This window comes from Psammomys obesus, unplaced genomic scaffold, assembly GCF_907164565.1.
Source record: "Psammomys obesus unplaced genomic scaffold, mPsaObe1.curated_primary_1811, whole genome shotgun sequence".
Taxonomy (NCBI): domain Eukaryota; kingdom Metazoa; phylum Chordata; class Mammalia; order Rodentia; family Muridae; genus Psammomys; species Psammomys obesus.
This window is the reverse complement of record NW_026590061.1, coordinates 4,663,200-4,690,863: the sequence shown is the minus strand read 5'-3', so window position 1 is coordinate 4,690,863 and position 27,664 is coordinate 4,663,200.

Sequence of the window (27,664 nt, the reverse complement as noted above, 5' to 3'; positions counted from 1 at the left end):
TGTGAGTTAGGAGTGACCCTACAAGTTTCTGATTTCTGAATTTACTTTCTGGGCACAAATCAACACGTTAAGCTGTGTCTCTTGCTAAGAACTGTGCAGGGAGAGCATGGCAGACAAATTATGAAAGATACACTTTATTTTTAACACACTCCCCACAGATGAGACTCTTCAGACCCTTTCATCTTCTGAGTGAACCTAGAATGGGAAGAGTTTCCTAGCCCATGTGGCTGTCACAGGACAAGCAATCGCTTAATTTGGTTTCAGACAGTAGCAATTTTAAACAATGTTCAACTTAAAATACTAGTTGAAGAACTTACATTTTTGGGACAATGTAGAGAAGTATAATAAGACGTTATCACACTCCAAATAAGTGGCAACTGTGAAGGAACAGCTCAGAGGAAGGCGGATGTGTGGATTTCCTTTAGAATAAGGTTGTCTTCGTAAGTGCTTGTTTTCTTTGTTTGCATGTCATTTGTCATATTAAAACATTCATATTTGATTATGGACATATTTTGTTGAATCTAAAACTTAATGGAGTGTGAGATGCATTACATTTTATACGTTCCTAAGGAAGAAGTAAGTGTTTTTGCTGTTTGGATGGTGGCACGCTATCAATGACACCTGCTCTAAGGCTTTGATTGGGCAGCTGTTAGAACAGGTGGGCAGGCAGGAGTGCACATTGGGATTAAGAACTGCATTCGGCAGAAGAATACAATCAAGTGTGTGATTTTATTATCATTATAAATGAGATTTAATAAATTAGTTCATTGCTTTGCATAGTAGAGGCTGGCTAGTCCAACTTTTATTTTTTTACAGATGAACACATTGAAATATTGGACATATTAAAAATGAAAGCAAAAATCTTAGAATAATTTGTTAATTAAAAATAACTTAATACATGTTACTGGTAATATTTTTATTTATTTTTAAGATCTGTCTTCTTATTTATTCATGTGTATTCCTGTGTGTTCTTGTGTAGGCTTGTACACATGGGTGAAAGTGCCCATGGAGGCCAGAATAGGCACTGGATTCCCTGGAGGTAGAACTACATGGCAGTTGCAAGCCTCCTAACCCGGCTTCCGGAAACAGAACCCTGTTCCCTTTAAGATCTCTTAACCACTGCATCATCTCTCCAGCCCTTAAAATAGTTTATTTGAAAAAAAATATCTGTGTTGAAACAAAACATGACAATTAGCAAGAGTGACATTATGTGGTACCTTTTTTATCTCTCTGTACTTTCTAGCATATAAGAAGTAATGTAGGTTCCCTACCTGTGCAAACTTCACTGTGCTCAAGACAGCGAGAGAAAGGCAGGGATCCTGGGAATAGGCCTTAGGGACTCTGAGCCTTTTTACATCTGCTGTTATTTCTGTTGAGTGGGGTATGAAGCAAGAGTCAGAGGATGGGCAGTTAACATGCGGGTGTCTAGACCTTAGGACATGATGTGATCCAGTGTGTCACTGTGTCCAATGGCCCACATCAGCTCTCGTCATCCTACCGTGGTACAGATGCCGAGTGTCAGCCTAGCCCTCTTTCAATGCTTCATTGTTCTGAGCCAGAATCTGTTGTGCTGAGCTTCTTGGCTGTCTAGGATTGTTCAAGGTTTCTTTTCTGGTCCTATTCTCTTTGTCACAGCCTTCTCCTCTCCTTCACTCTCTGATCCAACATCATTGCCTTAAATAGCAGCTCTGTGCTGATGGATCTCAAGTTTGAGTCCCTAAAGATGAGCAGCTGGTGGCCTGCTCAGCATGTGTATGTGGAGGCTAAAGTAGGAGTTCTAGTATGTCTGAAGCAGGCCTACCTCCATTAGATGCCTCATATTACATACATACATTACATCTTACTGGCTTCTCTTCCTTGCCCACCCAGCTCTTGGCCTTCCCAAGTGAAGGATGAACTTTTGACTTCAGCCCTTTTCACTGTTCTCTATAACTATCAAATTTCTCCCGACAAATACTCCCATCACTGTGTTCTCATGGCTCTGATGCTGTTCTCTTAGTCATTCCCATTTAAATCCACACATGTGCTAACATGCTCTTTGCCTTCTCCTGGTATGATCCGTCCCATGTAGCACCTGTCTCATCCTATCTTACAAGACAATGTTCCCACTGTAGATGTGGTTTTGGTGACTCCAAGAGCACATTGAAGTGGATGCTTGTGCCTCAAGGTGGGTCTAGGCAAGTCCTTAGGGGCTTGGGAACTGGAGGTAATGAGTTCTCAGAGAAGCCCTTGAACACTCTGAGAGTACTGATACAAGAAAAGCAAGCCTGGTGCTTCCATTTTCTTTGTATGCTCTTAGCTCAAAATGTATTCACTTGCTTGCTCCTTAACACGTGTCTCTGACTGCTATTTGTATCATGGATGTTTCACGTATTTTGTCATAGTGATAGCATAATGGCTGATACACATTATATATTACTGTATAAATATTTATCTGTCTGAAATTTCTCTCTTGAAGTGTAGTTTTATCTGTTTTCCTTTATACATAAGCTTCAAAGTGACTTTTTTTTTTGCTTTATTTCATATGTATATAAATCAGTCCCTCTCAAGTCCAGTTTTTTCCAAGTTTGTTTTCTCATATACATCATAGAGGTCATATAATCTTGGTTTTGACAAACTCTAATAGTACAGTAAAAAATAAATAAATAAATAAATAAATAAATAAATAAATAAAAACACAGACAGAGGAGGATTTGATTTTTCTTCCATGACAGGAGTTATTTTTTTAAAGTCAAACTTTGGCTTCATAAACTTACTGAAAATTATGCTGCCAAATGGGTTTCCATTTTTGGTTTCCTGTGCCCTTACAAAGTACTTCTGAGGCTCAAATAAGGCTGAGCTCCTCCATACGGGAACCAGTGGAGACAAGTCTGGGTTAAAAAGCTCAGTGAGAAATGTTCTTCCTGCTCACTATCTGAGATCCTTAGCATTATTTTAACGTCATTTCTAATGTGAATTTCCATGCTATTTTAATTCATTAGTCATGGGCTATCATTTTTTGAAGTAATTACTGTAATTTCATCAAATGACATAATTATAGTAAATACTTTGATGTAATTACCATAAATATGGAAAGAGACACCCGAAGGTATAATAATGTCACAAACTAAGATATTTATGATGTGTAAAGACAAATTATGATGACATTTATGACATGGAGTAACATCACAGAACACTGTGTTTATGTTGAATCAAGAATAATGATATAAATAGAATGTGAAGTTACATCATGGAGATTCATTTCTCTCTTAAGTGGAATTGAAAGTTGAGAGTTCTACAGGGCCTCAAGTTCAAATGAGCAGATTGTTGTCGTTTTATTGCATTTTTTCCTTTGAACCTTAATAACTGACTATGCTATTTTACTGGGTTAAAAGCTCTTCCCTCCTTAAAAGCAGAGACTAGACATAGACACAAAGCAGAGACACAAGATGAGAAAGCATATATAGTCTCTGAAAAATATGCACATTAGAATCCTGTGCCCATTAGAATCCCACACTGGTGAGAGCCATGTCCTCACGCCCCCTTCCTTTATACTGGGCAGGAGATGGTGGCAGCTTCCTCTCTTCCTGGTCACACTGCTCTTCAAAGCCAGCAAGTCATTGTCCTGGCTTTAACTGATTGTTGGAACCAAGGCCACAAGGCCATATGCCACTTGCCTACTCAGGTGAGATCCTGATTGCAGGGCCTGGTTAGCTAGGGCAAGGTGACTAACTCATATTTAAGGCCAGGTTGATCTATATAGCAAGTCCTAAGCCAGCCAGGAGTATACAGAAACACTGTCTCAAAAGAAGCAGGACAGGAGGCATGAAGGCTAACTCAGCTAGAAAAGCACTTGCCTTGAAGCATAAAGACCCGAGTCTCATCCACAAAAATCTACATTCGCCAAGCCAGGTGCGGCAGCGTGTGTTTATAACCACACGATTGGGGAGGAGAGGATGGGCGGTCCGTGGGGATTTCTGGCCAGTCTGATGAGCTACTTCTGGAGTTCCAAACCAACGATATGTTCTGTCTCAAAAAGAGTGAAACGGGGAATGTGGTGCCTTCTACGCAAAGATTCACACACACACACGTAAGCTCGTATACACTAATGCACACATACATATGCACATACAATCACTTAAATATATCTTAAAATAGAATAGTGGGCTTCTTTTTTTCTGCTTAGTCGTCTACTTTGTACACGTTTGTTATATCTGTGAGTGTAGTTTTAAATGTTTACCTGGTTTTCATTCCTGCGTGTATGTGCGGATTCTGTGTGGGGGCACGTACATGTGAGCACAGGTACCCGAGGAGAGCAGAGGACCACGTGAGTCCTGAGCTGTCCGAGGTCAGTGCTGGGCCACACTCTGGCCCTCTGGAAGAGCAGTGTGTCCTCGTACATGGGACACGTCTCCAGCTGCACAGCTGGGGTAGTTTTGCACCACTCCTTGTTTACTTTTCTTTGACACAAAAGCCGCTTGCACAGATGTGATTGTATCACACGATCTGGGTGGCTCCCTCCTAGAACTGAGATGTCATGGGCTATGAAAGGAACATGGCCCTGCATCTTCTCACGAACCTTTGCCCCTGTAAACTAGCGTATTTTACATTATTGGGTTTCACTGGCCATCAGGCCTTCAATAGTAAGTTAAAATTATTTTAATTTCTGCGTAATTTTCGGGATCACTGCAAGCTATCTGCTACAGACTTGATAAAGGATACACAATGTGAACTCAATTCTGAAATATTTTTCTTAAAACGTCTTGGACAGACAGTGAAGGCAATGGCAGGGCCTTGCTGGAGCAGGTCTGAGCACTACTCTGATTCTTCTTTTATGCCAGCAGTTTTCAGGGTACAAAGAAAGTTCACACTGATTATCAGTCTCATCATGAAAAAGTCAGCTTTCAGACTCTGCTAAGGACCTTATTTCAAGGCAAAAATATTCTCTAGTGGGAATTTAGATTACCTTTTCAATAGAAAAATCTCACCTTATAGTTAGTATACTAATAAAAGAAACTAGGAAGAAAAATAATAGTCCAAAATCTGTTTTGGTCAGCTTTTCCTCACTATAACAAAATGCTTGTGGCGAAAACCTATAAACAGGAAAGGTTTCTTTCTGCACTCAAATGCAGAAGTTTCCACACGCTGTCACTTGGATTCATCACCTTTTGTACCAGCGGTGTGCCTCCTGCTGAGGTGCTCTGGCTGGGACGTCTGATCAGCAGTGCAAAGACAGGAGGGGCTAGGCCTCCCTTGCCCCCTCCAGGGCACACCCCAATACCTAACTGATTTGCAGGAGTCTCCATCTCTTTACTTCCTAGATGCTGCCTGCATCTCTAGTGGCGCTTTGGGGACCTTCCTAAGGACATGGTTCATTCACAGAAGCTTCTGAGGTTTCTTAAATGTTTAGGGTATTCTGAATCATAAAACCTCCCTGGAAATTTCACTTACTGACCAACAAATGGAAGACCTACTTTGAGAAAATAAAAGACATGTAGGAAGTAAAGTCAGAATTATGCCTCATCCTTGTATTAGAAGCAAGCAGTGACTCACATCTGTGATTCCGAGGTGAGGGGCTTATGCAGGAAGATGATGTAAATTCCGGGCCAGCTTGTGCCACGTATTGAGGCACTGTCTCATAAAGCAGCAGGACACAAATACTGAAATGTATTATGATGCTTTATGTTTAATGAAGAAGAGACACTCACGAAGCTAGAATTGCTAAGTAAAAGTAAAGTGTCCAAAACAATATTTATGACTGTTAGTATTAGAGCAAAATGTTCTCTTAGGTCTACTTAGCAGTGTTCTGCTCTCAGGTGTGTAAGAATAGTTTCCTTTTCAGTTCAGCTTCAGTTCTTACCAGCTGGTATGCATGCATGCATGTTCGTGTATGCATTCTGTGTGCAAGCTCATGAGTGTGTGTGTGTGTGTGTGTGTGTGTGTGTGTGTGTTAACCACACTATATGAATAGTTTCTTAACCACTAGAAAAACATGTAATTAAAGCTTAAGTAGTTCCCTGGTAACTACCTCTTTTATTTATCACTTTGTTCCATTTTAAATTAGTATTGTGGCAGTCAACTTGTTTTTAAGCTTTAATTAAAGGCTCCGCTTCCTAGGGGCCTTCTTTATTTCAAACACACCTGAATGGGAAGAAGTTCTGGCAAGATTCCTGAGGAAAAGGATGTGGCCAAATCTGGATATCAACTATTGGGGTACCCCTGATGTTAAGCAGTCAGTGAACTGAGGATATACAACTGCTGGGCCTGGCAACCATTGCTGCCTTCTCAGCCACTCTCTCCAGATGAGGTGACTTTTGAGGTTTCTGTTTCGCATTTTATTGAGAACAGACTGGTGGGAGAGCCTGCTTGTCGATCACCATGCTATGACAGGGCACATGCATCTGAAACTAGCAGAAAACATTTGGTTCATCTCCTCCCAGAATAGCAAAAGCCACTACTGTGTTTAAGAATGAACTCACTGGCCTGATTTATGATGTCAGTCTTGCAAAGAGGGTAAATTGATTTTCACTCAAAACAAGACTGGAAAGGCAAGTGTTTGCCAGGCTCCAAACTGCTGACCTGTCTGGAAAGTTTCATGGAAGCTCAGGCTATCTGAGGTACTGGAACTGTTTAAATCAGACCACGGAGGAGCCATTGTGAGTCCAGAACCATACTATAGCTGCACAGTCTTTGCAAACTCTAGGAGAACACTGTCCCACCAGGCAGCACTCACTGTCCAAGTTCATTGAATTTGAGTTCAGCTACTCTCAAGATGGTTACCTAACACCTAATCCAAGATTAATTTCTCAGGGGCTCTGCAGTGTTCACATGGGCTTATCTTTGAAGGAGGGTAGTTCTTTTAAAATTTTTAATTATGTGCTTATATGTATCTGTATATATGTGCACGTGTGAGTGCCATATCTGAGAAGGCCGGAAGAGGACAGCTGCATCTCCTGGAGCTGGAACTACAGGCAGGTTGTAAGCCACTTGACAATGTTGGGAACTAAAGTTAGGTCTTCTGCAAGAGCAGCTTCGGGTCCTAGCCCCGGGACCCTCTCTCCATCTCCGAGGGTGGTAGTGGACACGTGTTGCCGACTTGGTGACTTGGTGTGGACCTAAGAATTTGTCTGAGGTGGGAGTGGACTTTGAAAGAACATGGCTCCTTGTTTCATTGTGGTAGGCGCAGCTGAATCCCTGCTCTGGCAGTTAGAATTTGAAAACCATGTCTGCAGTCCAGCATTTGGGTCTGTGTTCCTCGTGTGTCAAGGGATGATAATGATGGTTCTGACTTGTCAAGGCCAGACAGGGGTTGGCCACAGAGATGCATGTAGGGAGGTTGTGACCTGCTCCCTGGGTCATTCATGTATCGATGCCCACCAAAGCACCCGGTTCTTACCGTGACCAGAATGACAACAGAGCTGACGTGCTCTGGAAACGTTGCTGCCTGGTGTCTTCGCTCCTGTCGGATAGGAGGTGTTAGGCTTGGGAGGAAGGCCACAGAGGGAAGATGTCCTGTTCATCCTCTGTCAACGGTGTACATTGTCACCACGGGCCACCACTCTTGATGTGGATCTTGATCAGTTGAGACTTACTGTCAGAGTTCAATACAGTAATGTTGGAGAACACTGAAAGAATAGCACATAAGTAATTTCTCCTGACAGTGTCCCTTTCAAGGACAGTTGTTTCTATGAAACTGAAAGGCTGGCGGAGCTTGGAAAGTTTTTAAATAAGCATCAGACATATTTGACTTTAAGACTGTCCCTGGGGTAGTCTCAGACTCCTATTCTTCTTCTTCTTTTTATAATAGCTTACTACTTACAATGTAGATCAGGCTAGCCCCAGACTTATGTGATCAAGTCTTCCTCCCTCTCCTCTAGTGTAGGGACAAGCTACACTTTGACCCCTTCCTTTGTTGGCAGTTTGAACTGGAGGGTGGTTAAGCCCACCGGACACAGATAGGTCACGTGGTCCTAGCTGTTATTTAATTCCCAAATCTTACCTCATATGGAGGCAAATTGCTCAGTTTTTCATATGGTACAGTCTGAAGTGGTACAGCATTAACACAGGACATGGTCAAAGCTGCTTCAGCACATGCACAGTTCTTAAGACCTGCCCCTCCATCCTGCCTATGGAATTCCCCAAAGCCCCTTCAATTTGTTTTTCAGACTCATAATTTTCTTTCTTGATTGTTTTTTATTAATTTTATAATCTAGAAATCTACCTATTAGCCCATTCAGTTTGTCTCAAAATTTAATACAATTTGTTTCTGTTTTTTTTTTAAACAGCATTTTTTCAACTAAAAATACTTTTGAAAGTTGTAAACATTATTTTTAAATATTATGAATGTCTCATGTTAATCTCTAAATGGGTGTTGCTATTGTCCTCTGGAGTTGTGTCTCACATCCTTCCTCCTTCTTCATGTTTTTCTTTCCTTTCCTTTTCTTTTTAAAAAAATTTTTTTGAGTGACTGTTTTGTTTTATGCTTTACAATTAACAATGATGGTTAGTGAATTTGGGTAGCTATAATTATTAATGGCTCAATTTGAACATTTTTTTTCTTTTTTATACTCTGAGCCATTGAAGACAACAGGAGATAGAAATTGGTCAGTGAGGGCAGACACCAAAGCAGATCTAAGAATGTCACTGCTTGAGGCTAGAAATGCTGGGAGGGCATTCACATTCCTGCCCCTTTGCTATCTCCTAACTGAGCATCACTGCCATGAAGCAGAAAGTGAAAGGAGGCTCCTCTCCCTCTTTCCCCATACCTCACCCCAGAATCTGCCCTAGACATGTGTTGGCCAGAACCCTGATTCCTGGGACCCATCCAAGTCTTCCTCTGTGTCTCTCCATTTCTTTGTCTGTCTCTGTTCTCTCTGTGTCTGTGTCTGTCTGTCTCTGTCTTTTTTCTTGCTCTCCCCTCATTCCCTCCCTCCTCCCTTCCCTCCTACATAGATCTATATCATGTAGCTCCCACATAGAACTCTATAATAAGCCTCTCTAAAACTCCCTTCTGTGGAATGTGAATTTCACTCCTTAAATCATCCCTAAAAAGCAACATGGAAGTCACTGGCTCGGAGCAGCTTTTATGAGTGATGAATTTCTGAGATACTAGCAGCCCAAGCCATGCTAAGAGCCAAAGGCCCTGTCATTCTTAAAGACACTCCAATTTCCTAGTTGCTGAGAGCTTCATCTTGAGATATAACCATGAAGCAATGTGAGAGAGGAATGGGAAGGCACTGGATGTTGCGAAGTCAGAGCCTGCCTTCCGAGACACACCTCCCTCAGGAGGGACACACCTCCTAAGCCCTTCCAGACAGTTCCACCAACTAAGATCCAAATAGTCAAATATATGAGTGGGGGGGGCATTCTCTTTCATTTCAGCACAGCCACCTTGGGTCAGTTGAGGCTATGTACCTATAGAATGGGATTTTCTCAATCTCAACATAAATTAATCTTCAGGATTTTAGAAAGAAAATTTGTAATTCTTAAATACAGTGAGGTTGAATGTGGCTTTAGAAGAGACCCTCAGCGAACTCATCCTCAGATATGCTGTAAAAAGGACCAGTCAGGAGGAGCTGGCATTGGGACGCAGCTCTCTGTGCAGGGAACTTTCCCAGCAAGTGCAAGACCCTGCAGTCAGTCTGTTGCACCGCCACCACCACACAAGAATGGGGAAAGGAGTGAGAAGTGCGAGCTCACAGACACCTCTCAGTGCTGTGGAATTCAGTTTGAGGGACCCGGCACTCTCTAGTCCTGGTACTTAGGAGACCCTAAACAGAACTATGATAGAGAAATTGATTCTGTTTCATCAGATAGCCCTCTCTCCTTTTCTCCTTAAACTTGAATCTATTGTGGTTGGTGTGTACAGATAACTGAAGGGGCTCACGTCTAGCAGAGACCATTAGAAGAGAGAATACGCTAGAACTTTGCAGCTCTCTCACTTGTGTGATAATGGGGCATGTATATAGGGTTGTTTACACAAACATTGCCCAATTTAAAATAATTTACAAGGATACCTGTGATTCGGCACAGTAGTTCAAATTAAAAGTGAAATGATTGAAGAGGCAGAAGGCAGTAGGAATGTTAAATTAGAAACTGAATGGGAAAAGCATGCTAAAATGAATAGCGTGCCTCATTTTTTGCTGGTATGCAATAAATGTCACTTAAGATTCTGATACCTAGAGTATAAAATATAAGGTGATACCATTCTAGAATGTTCTCTTATTCTTTATTGTTAGAATTCATAATTACTTATATTTTAACATACCTTCATAAACTCTTCACAGTAGCCAAAAAGAATGTAACAGGATTTGCTTTACTCATAGAAACATTGAAATTTGGGAAAATACAGAATTTGACCAAAGATTGCCTAGCTGCTAAATGGAGTTTGGCTAATATCTATGGCATGAAATGTCACTGGAACAAAAAATCAGAAATGTGGCCAGGTGTGGAGACATGCCTCTTTAATCTCAGTGCTAGGCTAACAGAAAATAAAAAAAAAAAAAAAGATTGAGGTTTAGAGGCTAGCCTTGGCTACATGGCAAGATTCTGTCTCAAAAACAAAATAGTAAACTGCAATGAACTAACAGTGTCTAATTCATAATCTGTGTTCTTCAATCATAAGGATATTTCAAACACTCAACTGGCCTTATCATAGGAATGATTAAATCACTTTTTTAAGCCACAGTAAGAGCAATCATCAAATTAATTTTACCAGTGCAGTCACTCATGAATGTAAGTAAAGAATGGGCTGTTCTTGGAATGCGAGTTCCCAGTTAACTCTTTTGCAACAAACAGTGTTTTCACAACCAGCCCTGCAGTTTTTGGAAGGTGAGCCATAGCAGGAATCAGAAAACACGGGGACAGTTGCACAGAGGTGAGACGTTCTCTGTCCCAACAAAAACTTTTATAGAAAAGAAAACATTCGGTAGATATGGTAGTTTTCTGCCAACGGGACTCAAGCTGGGGTCATCTGCGAAGCAGAAACCTCAGCTGTGAAAACACCTTCGTCACAGTGGTCTGCAGGCCAGGCTGTGGGGCATTTGCTTGATTAATGATTGATGTACGGAGGCCCAGCCCACTGTGCATGCTGCTGCCCTTGGGCAGGTGGTCCTGGGGTGTATATGGAAACAAGCTGAGCAAGCTGGCAAGTAGCACTTTGCCTGGGCACATGCTTCGGTTCCTGCCTGCAAGTTCCTGCCGGTGAGTTTTGCCCTGGTTTCCCTTGGAGATGAATTGTTTCCTGAACCTTAAGATGAAATAAACCCTTTCTTCCACAAGTTGCTTTTGATCAGTGTTTTATCACAGAAATCAAAAGCAAACTAGGACAGAACCTGGTACCAGGCTCAGGGTGTATTGTCGTGACACACAGGACCATGTTGTTTTGAGGAGGATTGTGGAAGGACTTTGCAGCCGTGCCGGGAAAGCCACTGAGTGCTCAAGCTTAATGGGCTGTTCTGTGAGGTCTTGATGAAAGTTCTAAGAGAAATGGAGAAGATTGAGACCCGGCTTTTGAAGTTTCAGGGAGACGCTGAAATATTTGGGCTGTTTGTATGGTGATTTGAATTGGGAGTGCATGTCTTCTGGTCAGCACAGGCTGAAGAACTGTGGTAAGAGCTCAGAACCACGGAAGTGAAACATTTGCTCTGCTGGTCAGATTGATGCTGCTTAGCTGGGCTGCAAATCTGCTGTTGTTAAGATGAGACCAGCATCGTTGCATTGATGTCTTCCTTATCAGCACACAGGAACTGTGGTCCAGAGAGTTTCAAGGCTGGAGCTCACACTTTGAGCCAAATCTCATACCAGCTGTGAACTTGGTGACGTGGGAGAGCCTGCCAGGTGGTACTGGTTTTGAAGGCATGAAGGAGTTGTGGATATCCACTGAGCTTTGACACTGAGAGGCTACTAGTCAAAGTTCAGCCTCAGTTATAGAAGGAGCCCACGATTTGAAGGGTTTCAGAGAGAAGCTGATGTTCGCCCCATGTGACAGGGGCCACATGGATGTAGATCCCAGGACTTCAGGATGGCTACCCCCACCCTCCTCCACCAAGGACAGCAGCAGCTGTGAGTGAGCGACGTGACCCTGTCTGACTGGGGTAGGATGAAACCATCAAATTGTTCCGATGTGTGTTTTCCTAACTGCTAAGGATGATGAATGCCATTTTGAGAGATTTCTCAGCCGGTTTTAATTCTTCTTTTGAGAAATGTTTGTTCTGATCCATAGCATACTTGTTAATTGGATTGTTTTCTTTCTCACCTTTTTGCTGTTATAGTTCTTTATATATTCTGGAATTTAATTCTCTGTCATATATATGTAGCTGGCAAACATCCTCTCCCTTTCTATGGGCTTCTTTCCATCTGGCTGATGATTTCCTTTTCTGTACATAAGCTCTCTAGTTTAATGTGTTCTCTAATCAATTGTTGGCTCCCTTTTTAGAACAAAAGGCTTTCTGTTCAGGAAGTCCTTTCTTTCACTCTGTCTTGTAGGGCGCTAAGTTGGCTTCTAGCAGGTTCCGTGTTCAAGTTTCATATTGAGGTCTTTGATTTCTTTGGAGTTCATTTTTGTGCAGTGTGACAGCTGTGGGTCTAATTTTGCATGAGGCATACAGTTTCCACGCACTGTTTGTGGAAGACACTGTCTTTGGCCTCTGTTGAATATCAGATGGCTGTAGTTATGTGTTAATGTTTGAGTCTTTTATTTTGTTCTATTCATGTAAGTGTCTGTTTTTATGCCAATACCATACTGTTTTTTAAACTATAGCTTTGTAATATATCTTGAAATCTGGAAACATGATCCCTCCAGCATTCTTCTTTTTGCTGAAAAATCGTTTGAATATTCTGGATATTTTGTGGCTCCATATGGATTTCAGACTACTTTTTAAAAAAACTTGTGAAGAATGTTGCAGGGTGTTTTTTTTTTTTTAAATTGGGATTGCATTGCAACTGTTAGTTTATTTGCGTAGACTGATCATTGATCAATATTAATTCTCCAAACCGATTAGCATAGAGATCTTTCTATTTTCTACTGTTTTCCTCAGTTTCTTTCTTCAGAGATTTAAATAATTTATTATAATGGTCTTTCAATTACTTGGTTAAGTTTACTCCTAGATATATTTTGAGGCTGTTATAAGTAGGAATTTGTCGATAACCTTTTTCTCAGCACACTTGCTATGAATGTATAGAACTGCTACTAATTTTGGTAAATTGATTTTTATCCTGCCATATTGCTACATTGTTGATTATTTCTAGAACTTTTTGTTGTTGATGGTGGTATTTTGGGAATCTCTTGTAGATAATATCACATCATCTGTAAATAGATATAACTTTACTTCTTTTTCCTCTTTGTATTCCTTTAATTTCCTTCTTGGGGATTACTGTTTTTGCTAGTCATTCTAGCACAATGTTATAAAGCAGTAAGGATTGTGAAAAAGCCCGTCTCATTCTAAATTTTAATGATGTAGTTTCAAATTTTTCTCAATTTAAGATGATGTTGGCTGTGGGTTTGTCATATATAGACTTTTTCTCTTACTAGAAATAGATATTTTTAGAAAATATATTCTGATTATGGTTTTCCCTTCCCAAACTCCTCAGAGCTTTACCCCCACTTCCCCTCCTGTTCAGAACCACACCTTTCTGTCTTCTGTTAGAAAACAAGTATCTAAGGAATAAAAATAAAATAAGATAAACTAAAACTACAACAGACAAATCAGAATAGACCTCAATAAACAGAAGAGCCAAAGAAAAAGCACAGGAAACCCAGACAGAGGCAAAGACACACGTTTTCACACACACACAGGAATCCAATAACATACAAAACAAGAAGTCATAGTATATGCACAAGGGACTTGCAAGGTTTAAAAGATGCCTGACACAACACTGAGAAACAAAGCCCCTCCAACAAAGCCTTCAAGTTCACTTTGTGGCGGCATCTCATGCTGGGCACGGGGGCACCCTGAAGAGTAGTTTGTCTCCCCAGGGAGACCATCTTGTAAAGCAAACCGTTCTTCACTTGTGAGCGAACAAGAACAAGAACGGAACAAATGGACTGGGTATCATCTTCTTTAGAGAGACTGGAAAGCTTTCAGATTCTGATTTCAGATGCTCTTTGGGGTCCCAACTACGAAGTCACAGTAGTACCTGTCAGCCTAGGACCATCTTTCTTTCCTTTCCTTCCTTCCTTCCTTCCTTCCTTCCTTCCTTCCTTCCTTCCTTTCTTTCTTTCTTTCTTTCTTTCTTTCTTTCTTTCTTTCCTTCTTTCTCTTTCTTTCTTTTCCTTTCTTTCTCTCTCTCTCTCCTTCTCTCTCAATAACCATGTTGAGAACACCCAGAGTGGCACAGTGCATCTGTGGACAGACTTGAACTTCCTGTCTGAAGCCCTTGGTCTATCACAGCAGGTGAACTCTGCCATGGGCCAAGACACCTTGCTTCCAGGGAAACCCTTGTTTGTTGTTTCCAGTTTGTGCCTCTGACACACAGCGGTGTGTCCTCTGTTATCTCCTCTGATTAGTTTTGATTTTAATTCTGTTTTGTCAGTTATCAGCATAGCACTGTCTGCTCCTTTCCCAGCCTCATTCTATCCTTTGCCTTTAATGTGGTGCCTCTCATCAAAGCTATGGTAAATTGCTTGTAAACAGCAGAACTAAGGATTTTGTTTCTTAATCCATTTAGCTAACCTGTTTCTTTTGATTGGGGAGTTGGGGCCACTAAGATTTGAAGTTATTGCAGAAAAAAAATGTGTTGATTTCAGCCACTTTTTTTTTTTTTTTTATCATTTTCCTGTTTGTGTTCCTAGCCTTACTGGGTTTGAATAATTATAGCTTCATTTGGTTGGGTCCTACTATGTCTTGGTTATGCTCCTTTCTGTCTTTAGTCCTGAGGATTACTTATATAATTCTCTGTAGGGTTGGTTTGGTGGACATGGAATTTGTTTGGCCTGCTTATATCACAGAAGGTTTTTCTTTATCCTTCAGCTACGGCAGAGTGCTGCTGGGTCCACTGGCGTTTTGAAATGTGGAGCAAACTTTCCAAGTGAAGTTTCTAAAGACCGAGGGAATTTAGAAAGTTATACTGCCTTTTATTATTATGTTAACATGAGCTAACATGATAAACAGTAAATAAAAGGTTGTGGTTTATTAGTGATGCATTTCTGTGTCAAGTTGACAGGGGTCAGTTGTTCTGATTAATTTTGCCAACCTGACACAAGCTCAGGTGTATGGGAAGAGGCAGCTGAGAAAAGGCCTTCATCAGTGTGGCCTGTAGGCAAGCTTACCGGGCATTCTCTGGAGTAATGCTTCATGGGGGCAGGGCCCGCCCACAGAAGGTGATGCTATGTCTCAGCAGATAGTCCTGGGAGGTGTAAGAAAGCAAACTGAGTAGGCAAGCCTTGAGGTAAGATCCAGAAAGAAGTGTTCTTCCATGGCCTCTGCTTCAGGTCCTGCCCTGATGGACTGTAAGCTGTAAGTTGTAAGCTGAAATCACCCTTTCCTCCCTGCACAGACCTTTACTTCCCTGGTCCCAGCAACAGGGAGCACAGGGAGCACAGGAAGACAGCAGAGCTGTGGTGGCAGGTGGGGGAGGGGGTGGCCACACAGGCACCCTCATCTGCTTCAGCTGGTGCCTTGTTCTGACCTGAGCTAGTGCTTCTGGGCTTCACTGGGGCCGCTGACATCTCACAGAGTTAGAGGAAGCATGTTCAGCTGTGGGAAAGCAGCGGAAACTTGTAACAGGGGACAGCATATTTTCCAAAGCTGGAGGAAGCTTGCATCAGAAGTCCCACCTGTCTGAGCAGGCGCCGAATGAAAACTGAATGCACTCAGGTCAGAAGCTCAGGGCTGCTACTCCTTGCCCCTAGCTCCCAGTCTCCCTGCCTAGTTTTTATGTGGCAGAACTGCTTTTGCCGTTATTCCTGACTAATGGCTTACTTATTTTGGCGAAGTTTTTGGAAAGAACTTTTTTGTTTTGTTTTACGTTTGTTTATTTTCGAGTTAGGCGCAATGGTACCAGGGCAGGTGTGCTTGCATGGAGGTCGAAAGATGATAACTTGTAGGAGGTTGGGTCTCTCCTTTGACCACATGGGGTCTGGGTGAAGCCCAGGGTCATGTCCCTGGGCTTGTGCTGAAAGTCCCTTTACTTGATGGGTCATCTCACTGGCCCACAGGACTTTGTTTTTGTTTCCCGCTCCTAACATAAGGAACATTTCCCAAGATACCCAGACGCACAGGACTTTTGCAAATGTATTTCTTCTATGTTTATGCTTGAGCTACTGTCCGGTTATTGTTTTGTTTCTATAAGAGCAACTTCTACAAATCAGTGAGTAATTTAGCAAATAAAATTCTAGTATCAGGGGTTGGTCTCTGTGCAGATCTTAGTTTAATACACTTACACAGACAAACAGGTGACCGAAATGGCACTGAAGAGCATGCATATAAGAACTAATATTGTATGAATTTGTTTTATGTGAGAACACTTGTCAATCGCATGTTTGCCATATATACCTTCACTGTTTATCTCTTATATGCGTATGCACATATGCAGGGTTATAATTGATACTGTGTGAAACGCTTTGAAGTTTTTCTTCTCCTTCCCATTTTTTCCTTTAAGTCAATAAGACTCCTCGTGTCCTATTCCAACATTATGTGTAAATATCGGCCCAGTCCTGTGTACCTGGTTATTGTGGAAAATATTTTCTTATATTAAAAACAGAAAATGAAAGTAAAGACCTGTGGGCCAATGCCTGGCCCATTGAACAGTCACCAGCAGCACAAGCCTGGGACCTGAGTTTGATCCCAGGACCCAACGTTGTGGAAGGAGAGAACCAAAACCTGCCATTCTTCCCTCCAGTGCTTCTCTGCTCATAATATTGTAGTTTTGAGTAATTAACTATGTTTTTCCTTTTGTTGTTTCTGGTATAACCATCCTTTCTAAGGAAAAATCCAACCCCCCATAGACAATGCATTTACTCTCACATTTTAATATTTAAACTTTGGTTATATTTAAAATTTTTAACATTTCATGTTACAGTAGTAATAAAATTGTAGGTACAAGGAAAAATTAATGTATAATAGTAAAACTAAGATAACACAGGACAACTGTTTGGATGATTACTGGCTTTTAATGGAGGTTCTACTTTTATTTTTTTCCCAAATAAAGATCAGACTCTAGATCTGTAGTTTCAAAAAAATGTTTTGAACACATCATAAACTTTTTTCTTTTCATTTTTTCTATTGTTCCCTGGAAGTGTGAGAAATTAGGTCAAAGAGAACCCCTTACAGAGCCCCTTGAGGGATGAGAGAGATGCTGTTAAGCCCAGAGAACCAGAGTTCGGGGCCCAGCCCCTCAGCAGCAGCTCACAGGAGCCTGCTGCACCTTTAAATCAGAGGAACAGATATCCTCTTCTGGCTTTCTGAGTTTTCTGTACTCAAGTATATGAGTGTGCACCCGTGCGCTCTCTCACTCTCTCTCTCTCTCTTTCTCTCTTTCTCTCTCTCACACACACACAGACACACAAATGTATTTCTAAAAATCCTCTTTGGATTTTTTTTTTTTTTTTGAGGAAAAAGCCTGGCTGTCATATTGTACAGTAGAGATGCTCTATCCAAACTTAGGCAGGAACTGATTGAATTCTGTGAAACTCATCACTGTGACCTTTGAGAAAGAAATGTAAGTATATGAAAAAAGCAAGTGTACACTTGACATCATGATAAGAATAATACTAAAATGCTACACCACTCTAAAGATGCCAAGTGTGACCGCCTCACATATAGGCATGTTTCCCCATCACTTCCCATTTAGTTTATATGTCTGTGACCATTGATCTTCTTCTTCCGTCGTCAAGGCCAGAAGTGAACTTAGGAACCGTCTTCCAGACACTTGTCTCTGGAGCTATACTTCACTTGCTTCAGGTCTTATTAAAAAGTCCTTGGCTCGGGCTTCCAGGGGCAAGATGAATGAATGCCTAGGATCAAAAGTGTCAGGAGGACACACTCTTCTTCGGAAACAAAGAAACACATTTTCATGAACAGAAATATTCCAAACACAAGGAAGGGTGGCACATTTTAAAACACCAGAGTGAACCAGGACAGTCCTCTCCAAATCAGCTGTGCGCAGCTTCTGTTACACTATATGCTAGCACGGCCCTCACACCCAGAATGTCACTGACATGCCGCCGTTCTTAGAGAAATTTTGAAGTGCATTTGACTTTCCTGGCACATGCTGCTGCTGCTATTCCAGTTCTGGTGTTCTGCGCACAGCCCTGGATTACAGCGCTGCTCCGGGTGCGGTCGCTCCCACACACGGTCCTTCGGTGCATTTCGTTGGAGGCATATTTGCTGTCCGTTTTAAGCACATTTATTTCATTATCACTCTGTCACCCGAAAATAGCATTTTCTTCAGGGCTCATTTTTATTTAACGAAAATGACCATAATGCCCTTTAAAAGTTGTGAAACATTTCCAAATACCTAGAGCTGAAGACTTGACTGTCTTTCAGAGGGATTTAACTCATGTGTCAGGCTCAGATATGGCTGAGAAATTAAGTAGCATACAAGTAGGGCATCTGACTTCTTAACCGGAAAGTTCTGGTCACCAGGACCTGTGCCCTCTGGCCCCTGCTGGGCCACGTGCTCTGGAGAGCACGTGCTGCCTGTGATTTTTAATACTGAGTGTCAACTCAACAGGATCTAGAATGATCCAGGAGACCAGCCTCTGGATGTCTCTGCGAGGGATGATTGGGTTAGCCTCTAGCCATGCCATGGAGTTCTCATGACTAAGTTAACTGAAGCAGGAAGCCTCACCATAAAAGCTCAGGATTGTCTGGGCCTGGGCCCTGGACCAGATAGTAAGGTGACAGCCAGCCGAGCACCAACAGACTTTGCTGTCTTCTTCACAGTTACTGGAGAGCAACCAATTGCCTCAATCTCCTGCCACCTTTCAGACCAAAACCAAAACAAACCTTCTTTTGCTACCTACCTTTCGTAAGGTAGTTTATCTCCGCCAAAAAGAAATAGTGTGGCGGGACTAAGAGCCAGAGGGCTCTCTGTTTGACCTGCTCCATATTTAGCATCCAACATGTCCTTTGGTGTGGTGCTCTCTGAGGCTTGATGGGGCCAGTGTTTTGTCACAGCAATGGAAAGCAGGCCAGGACGGTCTTGGCTTTCACAGTAATTATAGGCCGTCGTTTAAACCATGTGTGTGGTAGTAACACATCCTCACGGGAGGCAGGGACTGTTGGGGGTACTATTTTCAGGTGAGGAAACTGAGGGACGCAGATCAAATGAACTTCCCAAGTGGCACTGAGAGGAAGTGTGGCACAGGCAGTTCTGGCCCGTGATCTTACTTATGCAGCATCGATCTTTATTCTCTTCACTTGATCTTTCTCTTTACCTTGTCGGTGTCACCTGAGGAGGAGCAGCTAGTCCAGCTTCTCCTCCAGCTTCTTCTGACCTGGTCGTTGCCAACATGACTCTCTGGGTTCTAGGAGAGTTTAACGGTTTTAATCTGGTGCAGGCTCCTTTACGTGAGACAGAGATCAAGGCGAGGTTAACAACAGCTGGGCTTGCTCCCAGCAGGCTCCTGAGTGTGGAGTTGCCACACACACCTGCCCTACTGAGAAATTTTGATGATACAAGGATCTTGTGAAGGGGCACTTTACACTGGGTAAATCGATAGACAGTGGTCGCCACTCTGTTCCCAACAACGACAGGAGAAACGAGAACTCTAAAACATTAGCCCTGTATCCAGTTCAGATTCAATCTTCTGAAAGTCTTGGTAAAAATTAAAACTTCAGTCCTGGGCATCTGGGTAACATCATAAGCATCACTCTGTTTCTGGATATATTTTTGATTAAAGTGATGAGGATCTAATTTATTAGTTGAATATGGAATGTAAATTAATAATTCTTGTACTTCTAGCAATTGTTTTTATGTGTACATTTTATTTCTCTCTCTTTGCTGTTTCTGTCCTAGCTCTCCCAACAGAAAGGAATTGTTTGACTTGGGTCACAGCTTAGAAGTGCAGAGCAGCGAAAAGTCTTTGTTACATGTGCAAGCTGCTTCCTCCTGAGATGGAAAGATGCATCCTCCTCTCTAAAGAAAAGTCTTTTCTACATCACGGAGGACAGAGGCTCAGGCCAGGAAGCCAGAGCTTTAAAAGCATGGATGGCACAAAACGGACTAAAGCAGAGATGTAGATCCACACAATTTCTAGAAAGAAATTTAACCTGTAAATTTTTAAAGACATGAACCTGTTAATATTTATAAGGAAACAAAAGTACCATCAAAGATTTATATGCATAAATGTTCATAACAAAATTATTTATAAGGTAAATTAAAAATTATTGACATGTCAAATTAGAATATTACAGTTTTACAAAGACATGGATAAATTATCATACTTATTATATACCCAGATTAAAACACACACACACACACACACACACACACACACACACACACACACACCATCATCCCTTTTGTATGGAAGGCCATCTGCAAAGGTAAAACCTCCATCGTGACTGTCTTATTTTTTTTCCCTTCGTGTTAAACAGTATGTTACCAGCAGCTGCCTTTTAAACAGGAGAGACCCTGGGCTGGAGCATGGCTCAGCAGTGAGAGGCATTGTCTGCTCTGGGAGAAGACCTATGTTTGGGGCCCAGTGCCCACATGGCTGTGCACACAACTTCCATACCTCCAGGTCCAGGGACCTTCACGCTGCCTCTCACAGGGAGCTCACACAGGACACCCCCATACATCCCGCAGAAAGATCCGTTCACATGGAACAAAATACATCTCGCAATAAAGCCAAACTATACAGCAATGTTCAAAATTTTTTTTCATTTATTCATGCCGCTGTGTGCACATGTGCGTGTGTGCGTGTGTGTGTGCACCATGCTGGTTTTGCAGTCATTTATCATCCACCCGACGTGTAGGTTTTGGGCATTCACTGGCCCAATTTTTCCCTGCTGTCGTGTATGATGCTTACTGCGCAGTTACTTAGAACTTACTAAACTGTAAATCCCAGTGTTTTCAGTCTTCGTTTATTTTGGGAATGTGTGCTTTGGGTTAAGTGTGTTCTGCTCTACTGGAGACAAAATGGTGACTTACCAGGTGGGACTCTGCTGGTCTAGAGCAAGGCAGGGGCATTGGAACTTGTAGAACTATCACACATTATAGTTTAAAAATGCCCCCAATATTGGTTCACGTAAACACATTTATTAAAACTAAACTCTCCAGAAGAATAGTCATTTCCAGTTTGAAAATGCCTAAAGACGAGTTCTAGAAGTTAAAGTCCATAGACTAGAAAACTTTAGAAAAGCTTTTATAGTGAAATGATGCAAGAGTTGATTCATTCTCACTTGTTTTTGCAGCATTATCTCTGGAAAGGCATAGCCAACAATACAGGAAACTAAAAAACATGGCTATAAAGAACAGCTCCACACTCTTATTGATAAACCAATATATTATTATTATTATTATCATTATTATTATTAAAATCATTTGAATTCAGTCTTCAAATGTAACAGTTCTTTCAGAAAGACTTGAAGAGGCTTTATAAATAAAGCACTTTGTCCATCATTTAACTTCATCTGTCATTTAAATACTGATTCCCTCCACCACCACCACCATCACCACCACCCCGCCCCTGGGAAAAATAAAAAAGAAAGTTGTGGTACTGTTTTCCGCATGCTGTCAAAGATGTCTTTATTGTCATTCCAGGAGTTGTCTGTGCAATTTCCTCCCCTTCATAGCATAATATATTGGCCCTCCTCATTCAGACAGAATAAAGCAGGTTACGATAGACTGCCCACCTCCCACACACAACTTCATTTCTATCAGGAAAGAGACAAAAGAACCTCTGAGGAAACAAAAATCACTTCTACTTCATTTCCCCAGTGTTGCTCTCAGGTAAAACTTCCAGAGGGAGGGTGGATCATAATGAAGGTCTGGACATCTGTGAACTTCCTCTCAGAAGCCGGCCATTTGGAAGTAGCCTTGTCCCTGGGAAGGGAGGAGGAACCACCCAGGGCCAGTGAACACAGAGCCATTTCCAGCGTCTCTCACTGACTCTTAGTGACAAAACCTCTGGTGGGGTCTGGGGTAGGCTGCTTCTCTTCTTTTGTCTAACAGTAAAAATGGTGTCTTGGTTGTCCAGCTTTTCAGAAAATTAAGGGCTAGAGCTTGCATCTGTATTTCTGAGGAAAGATTAGAGAACACATACAAGTTACTTGTTCACATCATGTTGGTGAATTTACTAGAAATGCCCTGGAAGGCCACTAGCCTCAGTGGCAGAAGGTAGGCTTTTCCTTTCCAGCTCTGGGGCAGCTTTATCAAGTTCAGTATCTGTCACTCCTCAATTTCCTCATGATCCTGCCAATACCATTAAAGTCCTTCGACATTAAAAATTCATCAGGGGGTTGCTCTTATAAATAAGAATAAAAAATATTTAATGAAAAAATTTAGTGTTACAATAATATTATTCAAAGTACATGCAACTTGCAGAATGATGCAAAAGCAAGAAAGGTGAATTCTATTTCTGGGCAGGGCTGTCAGAGTTGACTTCAGGGAGGATGTTTACACCAAGACCATGGCAAAATGATTTTGCGATGTCATTAAGCTCATATTGAAAAACACACACACACACACAACCCTTAAGATTTGAACATTCCCAATTCCTGTGAGATTTACAACTTCAGAAAAATCTGTTAGCTTGCAAGTAGAGACAATACTTTAATCCATTCTTACCCCCAGAAACTGTTTTATTTCTCCTATATAGTGTGTTCCAAACACACCCCACTTGTCTGCGCACTCACTGTGAAGCCTTCTCTCAACTACTTTGTTAACATCTTTTCTAGATCATTGCTATATACAGTCCTCCTCCTTCTCCCCTCCTTTTCCTTCCTCCTCTACATCACCATCTCCTCTTCCTCTGTCTCCTTCAACCCTTTACTTCCTCCTCATTCACCTCCTCCTTACCCTTCTCCCCGTATCCTTCTTTCTCCTCATTCATCTCTTCCACTTTCTCCTCCCCTCCTCTTTCTCCTCATTCACCTCTTCTTCCTCATTTACCTCCTCTTCCTCCTTATTCACCTCCTCATCCTCATTCACCTTCTCTTCTTCCTTTTGCCTCCCCAACTTCCTCTTCATTCACTTCCTCCCCTTCTTCCTTTTTTTCCTCTTTTATTTTTATTTTTTTTATATTTTGGATACACATTCCATTTTGACCAAATGAATAAAATATCCAATACTAGAAAAGGAAAAGATGTTTGAAGCCATTTAATTGAGCAGAGAGCAAAAAAGAAAACTGCAAAATGGCCCTAATCCTAGAGCAGTAATACGAGCAAGGCTCTCACTGGGTACTAGCTGATAGCCCAGAGTCCATCTGTGCTAACCCTTAGGTTAAGGCACTTTCTTTGCACCTTCCCTGAGGGCTCATCATGTCTAAAACCTATCCACAATAGGCAGCCTTAGGAAAAGAAATGCCTGGGGCTTTTCTTCCAAAACACAAAAAGTAGTGGTTGTGGTTGTTGGTGGTGGTGGTGGTGGTGGTGGTGGTGGCAGTGGTTGTGTTTGTATGTGTGTGTGTGTGTGTGTGTGTGTGTGTGTGTAAGAGAGAGAGAGAGAGAGGGAGAGAGGGAGAGAGAGAGTGCTTAGAGGCCAGGAAAGAAAAGACAACATCTAGTCAGTATTCAGTATAAATGCCCATGGCTTGGGCATGACAGGATGAGAGGAGAACTGGCAAAGCAGAGCGCTGCAGCTGGAGACCTCTGTTGTCGAGGTCTGATGACATGTTTCCCGTGGCCTGCAGCTTGAATGCCACTTGTCCTCTCACATGCACAGGGCCACCTATCAGCAGAACCTGAGGTTTTATAGTATGAAAACTAAAGAGAAAGCATTAGCTTCCTTCCTGGATACACCATCTAAATGCAGACTCAATAGATGTTGTGTTAGAATATGAAAACGAGGGGTGAAGCAGGAGTTTGACGTGTACCCCAGAGGTTCCTGTATGGAAGCATCTTGAACTTTGTAGTAGTGCTTGTAGAAGGGTTTTCTGGCAGGTAAATGGCTCACCAGGGATCTGACATCAATCTGAATCCCAAATGAAGTTATAGGTCTTTGGAAGAATGCCCCTTGAGCTCTATCATATCCCAGGCTCTTGTTTCCCCCATTTCTCCATCTTCTTCTCCCCACTTTGCTTTCTTCTGTCCTGTTTTTGCTTCTTCCAGTCAGGAAGTGAACAGTTTTTCCAAGTCATTTCCCACCATTCCCACCATCATTGCTTGTCTCAGCAGAGTCAAAAACTGTAAGCCATGGCTTGACTCCTCTGAAAGCATAAACCCAAATAACCTCCTCTTCTTTATCTCTTTGTCTCAGGTATTTTGTCACAGTGACAGAAAAACAACTGACCTGGGGCTGCTGAAGTAGAGAAGGAAGGCTCTTTAAGAGAGAAAACTCTGTGATGTTATGAGCCACGTTCAACATGAGTCGCTGGGGTTAGGTGAAGGGCCTTTACATGGAAAAATAAGTCTAGAAAGAATTGGGTTCATGTGTGGGAATGGGATGAAAGGGAAACATATCATTCACGTCAGCAAAGCTGTGATAAAAACGTGCAATAGTAAGTTTACGTGGAAGGGTTGGGGCTTGTAGTGATGTGTAGCTATTTTCTATAGATCTAAATAGTCCTTCCTGGAGGAGGAGGGAAGCTCACAAGACTCTGGAAGCTTAAAAACTTCTGAGACCCAGAAAGGCTCTCACTGAAGTGTACAAGCATAATAGTCCCTGGGGCAGAGGAGACTCTAGCGGGGGGGGGGGGGGCAGGGGGGCTGGAGGAGGGCAGGGAAGCCCCAGGAATGCAGCTTTCATGAGTTATCACAGGTGACCTTTGGATTTGCTTGATATTGAAGCCGCCTTTGAGTGAACCGTGCTCCTGTGACTAATCCCTCACCTTTCTTTTTATAAGTAACTTCAGTAATCGTATTGGTTCTAAACACCGAGTCTAATAGACCCAGCCTGGGGTGGGATGGTTTCTTTAGCTCGTGATCAGTGATCTGTGGTGAACAGATGAATGGATCATTTATGTCAGCTCAGAGAAAGCCACGCAATGTAAGGGCACACAGGTTTCTGTCTCTGCATCTTTGCCCCCAAACCTCGGCCAGTGATGAGGTAGAAATCACAGGGTTGGTGTACCCTGAAGCCTAAATTCACCTAATGATGGCCAATGGGAGGGAGGCTGGAAAGGGCAGCCTTAGAGTCATTCCTTCAAGCTCATCCTTGTGAGGATCCAACTTTCTTCTTTAGCCCCCACTCCTAAGGCTTCCAGCTCCCACTGGATGAGTCAAGCCCTGGGCCCCTCTCCAGCTCCAGAGTTTGCCAGGTTAAGTCAAAGAAGTTTAATGCCAATGCTGGACTAATTGTGAAAAGTGCTGCAAGCTGGCTGAGCAATGACCATATTCAGGGACTCCAGGAGGAAAGAATCGTACTCCCAGCTGGTTGAATGAGCAGTTCATTTCTCTTGTTTCCTGATAGATCTTTGAACACAACCCTTTCATGAAATGTGGTAGGAATCTGGATCTTCTGGGTTTGGTCTGCTCATAGAATTGGCTTAATTGTCTGGCAAAGATAACTCTTGTTATGTGTGGTGTGTGTGTTCCCATGTTAGAGTGGAGACTAGAATGTTCCTACATCTCTCCCTAATTTAAATATTTAGTCAAAGTCTTTCAATCAAACACAGAGCTTGCCAATTTAGTCAAACAACCTCCATGCATACCTAGAATTTACATGGGTGCTAGGGATTTGAACTCTGGTCTTCTTGCTTGGGCAGCAGGTATTTTGACCGAAGAGCTAACTCCCCAGCTGTTTGTTTGTTTTTGAGATATTATCTCAGTGTGTCACCTTAGCTGGGCATTGAAGGGTCTGGGCTCAAGGGTCAGCCCTCAGGTAGTTGAGAGCACAGGCACAAGACACTGGAGTTTACCATTTTGTTTGTTGCAAATCTTCTTTGGTGTGTGGCGTGAAGGGTTGAACCTTGACCCTCATAGGTGCTAGGCAAGTGGTCTAGCACTGAGCTGCATCCCTAGTCAGCACTTGGACCATTAGTTAATTGCAAGCATCTCCCCCTCCCCCTCTCTTCTCAAGTTCCCCTGTTATTACCCTTTAAATCTTATCTTTTGCATCATTTACATAGAGCCTTCATATTAGAGATTATTTTTCCTTTATGAAGGTTTGTATGCATTTTAGGCCATAAATGAATACAGAATCTTTGTCTGCCTTTGCAACTTTCCTGGCACGTCTTACCAGTATCTCTTCCTTTGAAGATACAACCAGAGTCACGTGGAGAGAGTCTACTGTGCTTGCAGAAGGTCCCTTTCCCTGGCTCTTCTTTGTCCCTGAGCACTAAATGGCAGTAGTAGATCTTCATAGTGCTTTTAGAAGCAATGCCATAAATATCACGTTTAACTCCCCAGAGCCACAAATTCATCAACTAAACCACTGGGAAAACTAGACTTGAATTCGGGGTCTATCCGACTCGTCTCTTCAAATGTTCACAGAAACTGTGCTGTCATGCTTGTGTGCAGTGCGCGGTGGCCTATGTGCTATTTCACCTTTCACTGTTTTTGACCAGTTGCCCATCTGTGTGGTGAGGCTCAAATTTGGCTTCGTGCTTTTCTCAATACAAATGTCAGTGCTCATCAAATTTACCTTGGATGGGTTTTTGCTTTTTCAGAATTATGGCTCATCTATCCTGCATATCTTCCTAAGTTTTCTCCTCTCTTTACAATATAGTGTTGAGGGCCAGGCGTGGTGTATCTGAGCGTGATGGCTGCGTGTAGGACTGCCAGTTCTCTATGTCCCTGGCAACCCAGCACTATGTAATGAGACCTGAGCTCACACACAAAAACACAACAAAATTTAAAAGACTTATTTTTTCCAGCTTTCTCTAGTTCTAGATTAGCTTTTAAATGCCTGTTATGTACTCTTTGAAAGGAGAAGCCTGTCAACAGTAAACTAATTTAAATTTTCATATGAAATCTTTTATCACTTACAATTCTGCTTCATTAATAACTTTCCTGCCTTTTGCTTATTGTTGCTTAATGTCTGTTGATCTTATTTCCTTGCAAATTACACATTTTGACTAAAGGAATATTATCTTCTGTCTTGTATAGATTCTTCATAATGAACATTAATTAAAAGCCAATTTGAAACATTTGATAGTTGAAAAAGCTAGTCTATGGGCCATGATAAATATTCATCATAACACATTTCTTCCAGCTTTATCCTTGAAAATCCCTGTCTAATCCATATAGCCTGTTATCTATTCATATGTATACCACCTCGCCTGAGACCCCCTGCAAATTGTCTTTATAAACCTCTCCACAAGGACGGATAGAGCAAACAGGCAGGAAACACATCTACAGCTTATGTCAATCTGTTTACAGAAAAGTGGCTTTTTGCTTTGTTTCTGAGCCCTTCAGTGTGAACTCCGTCTGCGAATTTAGGACAATGAGAGGATTGTTTTCCATCATAAACTTTCAAGGTTCTTTCAATTAAGTAATAAGAGTGTTCTAATCCTGGCTATCATGTTTGTTCTATTTCGAAAATAAGAGCTGCATCTGTTTAGCGATTAGAGTTTCCAAGCTCACTCTGCACAATGCTCGTCTGCGTGTGTGCGCGCACACATACAAATATGCAAAACATA